Source organism: Papaver somniferum, chromosome 5, assembly GCF_003573695.1.
Source record: "Papaver somniferum cultivar HN1 chromosome 5, ASM357369v1, whole genome shotgun sequence".
Classification (NCBI taxonomy): domain Eukaryota; kingdom Viridiplantae; phylum Streptophyta; class Magnoliopsida; order Ranunculales; family Papaveraceae; genus Papaver; species Papaver somniferum.
This window is the reverse complement of record NC_039362.1, coordinates 103,653,465-103,660,671: the sequence shown is the minus strand read 5'-3', so window position 1 is coordinate 103,660,671 and position 7,207 is coordinate 103,653,465.

Genomic DNA, 7,207 nt, shown 5'->3' with positions numbered 1-7,207 from the left:
AGTTCAGTAAGAGATTAAATTCAAAATTCATCTACTCCTGGTGCAACAGATGAAGTTTGAAGGGTTACAAATACTAAGGTAAATGATTTCAAACTCATTAAGAGGTATTCTTATTTGGTTGGTGTATATGAATTGGGGTTTGATACAGCTACTTCCTACTCATTTGCACTATATGTATGCTCAATTTTAATGGCCAAATACAATGGCAATTGTGTTCATAAGCTGATTAGCAAATATGGGTATCAACCAGATGGATTGATTAATGAACCAGTTGCTTCTATGTTAGTTAATGGTGGTAATATTTGTCATGTTAGGATGTTGTTTGATCGTGGCAGAGAATTTGAACTTATTGGAAGGTACTGTTATAGTGTTAGAAGAAGTTATGATTTCTGTGGTGATACAATTGTTTCTGAGCGAAATTCTGAGCTTGGGTACTCCCTGGCTTTGTTATTTGAGTTTGTTAAAAATGGAGACAAGCGTGTTGCCAGCAAGCTGTTTGAGGAAATACCACAACAGGATTCTGTTCTATGCACTATTACAAGAGTTCATTTGATAATGGAATGTAAGTTTAGCAATGCAGGTGAACCAATTTTGCAGATGCAACTTAACAGTGATGGATTTTCAATGGTAATAAGGGTTCTATAAGGTTACAACTGAAATATGGTTTATTCAAAATGCTTGGTTGTGAAATGGGAAGTCTGAGTAGTGCAAAAAATCTCTTTGATTAACTGACTGAGAGAACTGGAGCTTTGTTACTCTTGTTGGCCAGGGTGATAGAAAATGAGAAGATAATGCATGACAGTATAGTTTGGAGGTTTAACAGAGGTGCAAGCTGTTATGGATTCTTTACAGGACATCCTAAAGGTTTTCTTCATTGTGTAATTTTAATTAAAGCAGTGGGTAAGCTTATATGGAAACTACATGATGGTGTGTTCAGTAAGATTAGGATCTTAAATGCGAATTCAAGGAAATATGTTGTTAATGTTGAGAAAGACGAACATGACCTCATGTCAAGGATTCATTTAATGGGAATAAGGTACAGTGCAGCGTCATGTGGTGTGGAGGCAGGCTGGATTACGTCAAGAGTTGCTTCAGGTTTGGTACCAAATTCCTCCTTAGCCTTGTACTTGTGGAGATACAAGGGCAACTACTTCGGTAAGTACAGACTCGGGTTATATAAATCAAATTTTGCTGGAGATTTCAAGTTCTTCCCAAGTCATGAATGGCACAGCTGTACTGGGTTCTATTTTATCTTATATTTATGCTGGGTGGGAATGATGGTGCTTGGTTGAGCCGATTTATCGGAACCTGTTATACATCGGGTACAAAAACATACTTTCAGGTGCTCAAAGTACTTAATTCAGAAGGTGCAACAATTGGTTGTTGTAAGTTGTTTGAGGAATCTTCGCAGAAAAGTGAAAATCTCTGGGAAGCCTTGATTCTTCAAATGACAATGAAAACTGATAGTGCCATTTCATATGGCCTGATTGCTCAACTGCAGGTGAAAGATTGCAGGCCTCGTATACAAATGACAGTGGCTTGGAAGATGTTCATGAAGTCAGTGACATCCACAAACAGTTGCAATTTGTTACTACTGTGGAAGCTCGTAGTTCTCATACAATACAACTTTTTGTTTCTCGAATGGATTTTCATTGAGTTACTTGGCTCTTACATTTATGAAGGTAGTGCTGGGAGTATCAGCTGTAATGAGCATCAAATGTTACATCCTCGGAATGGTGTTTCTATTAAGCTAGAAGCGCAGGAAAATCAATTTATGAGTTTTTGTGGTTTTGTGGTTTCCAAGCTGAGGTTCCAAAATGTTCATCATTATCTGCTTGTGTTGCTAGTACCTAAAAGTTTAAACTGCAAATGGTATTGCATAAAAGGACCATAAGAGTTAATGAAGTTATTTATGGTACTGTACCTGGTGTAAACAGATTGGGACTGGAGATTTTATTACTCTCATCACCGACACAACTGGAAATCGAAATGTCAGGTCTTGCTTCAGGTTTGACAACAAATTTTTAGTTCCCTTCTTACTGCTTGAGGTTTGCAAGTATTTCATATTTCAGAAATAAGTTGGAAAAAATCATTGCTGGTAGTGTTGGGAAATTCTTGTCGCGTGGGAAAATGAGGAGCAATGATAAGAGTTTAGGAGTTGGTAGTGAGATATTCTATAAGGCACTACAACTATTTATGCAGATTCCCTTAGCTCGCAATCTGCTGAGCTTAGAAGTGAGGTGTCAGATTTTTACTTTCCTCAAATTTATTGGCATCACCAAGGGTATAAAGCAAAGGTTACTCCTTTCCAGGTCCACATTCCCTTATTGCAGTCGATTAATTGAACTATTTTCTCAACATCAGAGGCGCATTAGGGAATTTAAGGTCAAAACAAGTAGAAGAGGCTATGATCCTTACTGTTCACAAGAGGGAGACAAGTTACTGTGGATCTTGGTGCTTAAATTGAGAATGGTCACTTGCTCAAGTTGGTGGTTGTACAAGTGCTTCGTCTCACTACAGTACACGGAATTCTGGTATACATACTACACAGTAAAAGTTATATAGTCCTGGGATAGTTTCAGCCAGAGTTGTTCATCAAGTTAGCTGCTTCTCCTCGACTCATCACAATTTGTCACCCTCGAACAGCTGGTAATAGCAAAAAAACTCTATTTCTCATGGGTGTTTTTACGATTAGTGGCACTACACTTTATGCTTCTTTTAGTACTTACTGGTCAGTGACTTATGAAGCTGTTGGTTGGTTTAACCTTAAGATAATAAGCACCAGTGGCTCGATTCCGCTGATTACTTTTAAGAAGAAACCACTAGCATGGATGGTTCCGACAGTTCACAAGAGGAGACTAGTCGCTATGGGATTTGTGTTGATATAATGAGAGTCACAGCAGTTCCGGTGTCCGTTAGAAAGCTGCAGCAACAGTGCCTTCCGTTAGACGAGCTTACCTACATCTTCTACATCTGAGGTCATTTCACATTTTTGCATCCTTGAGGACAAGGATGATTTGGAGAGGTCGGTAGTTGTCATGAACCTACATGAGGCAGACCATCTTGGTTATAGGCGGGCCTTATCTACTTATGCGTCGGGTGCCATTAGTAGTCTAGGTATAGTTATTCATGCGAGTGGCTCGTGCTCTGCACGATACTAGTGTTGCGTTTAGCCTTATATACAGACTGTTGTACACCTATCTGAGTAACAAATGAATAATGTAAACTTTATCTTCTTTCCCAATTGCTTCTGCAACTTCTTGTCTAACAATGTCTTCTTCTTCTTATCCTTATAATTCGTCTATGTCTTCATCTAATCCTCTATATTTCTCTATCTATTCCAATTTATCTCTATACTTAGAGATCCCAACTAACACTGATGAACCAATTGTAGTGAATACCACTACAGGATGTCTTTGGAATTTAACAAGGTGTAGATAGCTCTAGGTACATACAGAGCTTTTGTGACTTTTAGTCTTTATCTTATCTTAGAAACAAAATTTGAGTAGTATTCGCTCGATGATCCAATCATCGTAGTCACACTATATTATAAGGAATTAGTTAAATAACTAGTGTATATTCCTTAAGTTAGTGGGAGGGAAACCACTATCAGTTAGACATCGAGTCTTGAGAGATCTAATAAGTGGTGTGGACTTATTACTTAACTCGTGTCAACTCGGTCCCGTTGGTTTGACTCACTGAGTCAACTTGGTCCAACTCACTTCATCTTCTTCATCAAGAACCCTAATTTTTCGGATTTAACACTCTCCACGAAAATGATCGTAAATTTTCATTTCTAATCTAGGACGTTCTTTATTTCATTTTGAAGCTAGGAACTAGGAAAAGAAGCTACGACTTACATACTATGTCCAATTCTCGTTCTAAAATGTCTAAAATCGAATCATAAGATGTGGACAGACAACAAGTTTTTCTAATTTTCCAGATTTGAAGAAAAACCAAAAAGATCATAACTTATTCAATGATAATTAAAATTCAACATACTATATAATTTCGGGAACCCATTTTGATTACCTACAATCCAATAATTCTGGGAGAAGCTAATATAATCTTTAAGGTGCCTAGAATCAAATTCTAAGTGATTATAAAATATCACATAAAATCATGATCATCATAACATGAAATTGATTGATTTCAACTAATATAATTTATAGCAAGTGCCCAAATCATTATTATCTTAGTGAAATCAATAGAAAGGTTACCTTGATTATCTTAGTAAGTTTCCATCACCAATTTACCTAACATCCTTTCATGATCAATACCATCAAGAACCACATCAACATAACCCTCTCTAATTCCTACATTTATTCTCTCATCTCAATTTATTCCTCTCTAATTCCTACACTTATTCTCTCATCTCAATTTATTTCTATGTGGATAATTCTCCCTTACTCTTTATATATTACTTCATTTTACTCAATCACCTCTACTAAAATTCTCTATCATCAATTTCCATTAATACATCAACACTAATTTCACTCTAATAAGCTTTAACTCATCGAATTCTCTTCTTTTCTTTTCATATCTCTCTTATTACCAACTTTTTCAAACTTATAATATGTTCGTGCCTCCTCATTTTTTTAATAAACCAACAGCTCCTACTTTCATGCATGAGAAGATAACTTTTCCCAAATTTAAATAAACTAAATTTGGTAATTAATTTCAATGACGCCTCATTTACACGTTTAAGAATTAGTTATCCTTAATTTTGATTAAATTAATTTGAGTACAAACTAATATGATCAACTCAGGTCGGACTCAGTTGACTTCCGGGAAAATCAATGGTCAACGGTGAACGGTCAATGGTGAAGGTCAAGGTTTTCGGTTCCGACTTCTTGTGTAATATCTTCTTCGTCCGATGTCCGATCGACGCGTTCTAGTAGTCCATTTCGCATAACTTTTCGAGATCTATCCAATGATACTAATTTCATTTTCAAATTATTATTATATTATGTTTATTAATTATTGATCATATTTAATTAACCGAGTCATTAACGGCTAAAACGTCTCTTGACTAGTCTAATAGCGTTGACGTGCTTGCGGGTCTTTACAGAGACTGCCATGAGTAGTATTCATTTTTCTTATCTTGAACAGAACTATATCGGTATGTGTGGATGGATTTGATTTTTGGAAAGTATATAAATTGAACTTGTGACATCCTAAATCAAACACACCAAAACGCAAATACAAACACTTTTAGTTATCATTTTTATTTTCGTGTGTTGCTAATTTATATTTCTCCTTTCTGTGGTTTCCTCTACAGTTACACAAAATGTCTAAATTTTCACGTGATGAGGATGTCGCTCTAATTCGTGCTTATTGTTTGGTTAGCAGCGACCTGATAGGTGTCTAAAACACCTAATTTTATATCTAGTATTTATGCTTTCTTTGTGAATTTTCATGTGAATTATGTATCTTATGTTTGATTTTGAGTATTTAGGTGCAATGGAGTCATTCGGAGCAAAAGAAGAAGAAATATGCGTAAAAGGCAAATTTTCATTTCATGGACAAACACTATCTGGAGTCAAGCCAAAGTCAAGAGGCAACTCTCTGGAGGAGTACTGAAGATAGGCCAGTTGTGGTTAAGGAGATGCTATCTGGGTAACCCTTATCAAGGTGACTGGGGTGTCTATATCCTGCCCCAAATCATTCACAACCCTAAATTCGAGAGTTGTCTCTCATTCATCTCATTCACCTGAAACAGAAGTTGAGAAATTGAAAAGCAGCGGCTGCTGCTACTGGAACCGAGAGAAAGAAATCTGATGATAAATCAAATCGAGTGAAATGAAATTGATAGAAATCAGAGAAGGAGAAATTAGGGTTTGATTCAAGGTTGAATCTGGCAGCGAGAGATGATGTTGCTGTGAATATGAAGATGAGTTTGACTCTGGTGATTGAAATAATAGTGAAGAAATTAGGGCTCGATTCGAGTCTGTAATGAAGAAATATGAAGTTGTTGTTGTGATTAGAGATGGTTCTTTGGTTATAACTCAGTTCCTTTAGTTGTGATGAAGGAATTGAAGGAGATGCAGTGGCGGATGGAGGCAACAGAATCAGAGAAGATGAAGGTGATACTGTTACTGTCTGTGGTACTCGAAATAAGGAAAAGGTTCGATCAGAGTCTGAGATTGTAGCAGAATGAGATTGAAGAGGTGAAGTTGTTGTTGATATCAGAAATGGAGTCTGGGTTCGATTTAATGTTGAATTTCAAGGGTTTGGTAAATTGATAAATGGATTAAAATGGGTTCAATGGATGGAGTTAAAACAAGATTTTTAAGCTGTAGAAAATGGGTTTTGTGGTTGCTGACATTGAAGATTATGATGGTTATTTGAGGTTCAGATTGAGAATTGAGAGATGGATTTATCTCAGAAACTGCAGTTGTGGGTGTCACTACCATTGTCACAGATCGAGAAGACTGGATTTTTACTACAACTGGTAGTTGAGTTAATATACAAAAGTTATGTTGTTGAAATTCAAGTGTTGGATGGAGTTTCAGGTGGTGATTTAATGGGAGAAAAAAGTTGGTGAGATAATGGCATGTTGCTGCCTGAAGTGGAAATGCTAGAGCTTATAGCTCAGTTGGGTGCTGCACTGGCGATCTTAATTGAATGCAGTCCCAGTTTGAGATGTGGATTTGTACTGATGAGGACCTGAGAAGAAGTCTGTTGCGGAGGAGGAATTGAGCCTTGGGTTTAATGCCAAATGGTACAGGGAAGTGATGCTTGTCTGTGTGCAAAAGAATGCAAATGGTCTTGTGATGATTTGTTGGCTGAGTTTGCGTTGCTGCAAAAAAGTGAAACAGGTGATTGAAGTTGCAGAAATAGGTGGTGCAGGCATGATGATATAGGTGTTGTTGCCTTGAGCTAGTATAGTCATGCATGTTTTTGGTATTGCACAAGCCATGAAGGAACTGAAGTCGCATCTGGAATTGCAAGAGCATTAAAGGATTGTGAATTTATAAGTGGTGTTGCTGTCATCAGCGGGAATTGGTTGCAGGAAATGGAGTAGCTGTTATGTGAGAGCTTGAGCAAGGTTAAGCCTGTGGCTGGTTCGGCAGTGATTGTATTTGGAAGTGTAGTTGGAGATTGAATGAGTTTATGGGTTGTTGGTTTTGAGCTGGAGGTAGTGGTTAATGGCAGATATGCTTGAGTTCGATATGAACAAGACATCGGTTCTGAAGAGTTACGG